Raw genomic sequence first — 1,520 nt, 5'->3', positions numbered from 1 at the left:
CTCGCGAATATTAATGACTACCGCATATTTTCTCCCGGCATATTTTCTTTTTTTGTGAGTCTCTAGGACGTATATGGAAATTAATTTGTGCGAGCGGAGCAGATTCGAAGGTTCTCGCGTCCCTAACTTTGTACCCTTCGGCTTCCCTTGCCGGCCACCAGGACCAACGGAGCTCAGGACATCGAGGAATGAAAGAGCAGCGACCGATGGCTCATCGCTCTCGCTCAGGTGAATCGCTCTCCTATAATTTTGGCATTAGAAAGTTATCACGTTTCCCAATCGCTCGGCGTTAACGAATATTATAACGTCTACAATATTCGATAACGAGACCATAGCTACCACAAATAGACGTGAGACTGTCAGCTGTATTTACTTTTAGCGGGCGCTAAGCGGACGCAGCGAGCGAACGAGACCGTCCCACGGATCCCAGCGTGAAAAAACTGGAGCGCCAATAGAGACAGCGAGCCGATCCACGACGACAACAGTGTCTCGAGACAGGTAATGTCTCGAGACAGGAATTACCAAAAATTGCCGATTCCCGAGTGCCGAATGCTGTTAGGTGAGAAAGGAAGCGACGGAGGAGGACCAGCGAGGATACGTGATTCTCTGGAATCATCTGATCGGAGGGCATCTGGAAGCCGACGGATCGCTGGCCTTACCGCGACCGTAGCCGCGCACAGACTATTCGAAGTACCTGACGCTATCGTTACCGAAATTACCGTATGTGGAACGATCGGGAGAGTGCACGAGAAAGAGAGAGAGAGAGACTGTGACAGAGAGAAGAAAGAAGCGAGCGGAGCGAGGGAGTGAGAAAGCGGAGCGAGAGAAGCTAGCGGAGAGAGGGAGAGAGAGAGCGGGAGAGCGAGAGAGGATCGTCACCGCCGCAGGAGACCCCAGAGGACGCCGCCGATTTGTAAGGCTTACCTGAGGAGATTCATTGTCGTGAGCATAATACCGTCTCGTGTCTCGCATTTTCCTTTATGAACATTGCCGTGCGTTTATTACCGGGACGTGCGAGAGTCCCGTCAATAAAGTTCATTATTTCATTATTACGATTACGCGTGGAGTCATTTGTGCCCTTTCTGAACCCATCCCGTCTCCAACTTAAAACCACGAGGAGTTACCGGTCCCGACGATTCCCGGGGCACGCGAAGTTTGTGTCGCTTGTCGCATCTCGCGTTTATCGAGGTGGTGCGGCCTTTTCCGTATCTGGCGCCCACCTCATCGTTTTCGTTTTGTGGCGTGAACCGGAGCCGACGGCAATTTGTCGACGCGGCTGACAGGCGACTGTCTGCCGTCGCTCGCGAGCTAGCCTCGCGAAAGACGTCGCAAATTTTTGGCGCCCAACGTGGGACCTTGATTTCGCTCTTGCCGTATCGGTTGATTATCGGGAAGGGAAGATTAATTTCGTTTGGGAACTTGAATACCGTTTTATCGCGATTTCACGGCTGCTCTATTTATGGTGCTCTCGTCTATTGGTGGTATCGTCCGTGTGTCTCGATCTGTCTAGTAGTGTCCCG

Source organism: Odontomachus brunneus, unplaced genomic scaffold (assembly GCF_010583005.1).
Source record: "Odontomachus brunneus isolate Ranch 3 - 2012 unplaced genomic scaffold, Obru_v1 Obru_scaffold_053, whole genome shotgun sequence".
Classification (NCBI taxonomy): Eukaryota; Metazoa; Arthropoda; class Insecta; order Hymenoptera; family Formicidae; genus Odontomachus; species Odontomachus brunneus.
The sequence above is the reverse complement of the archived record's forward strand: the minus strand, read 5'-3'. Positions refer to the sequence as shown.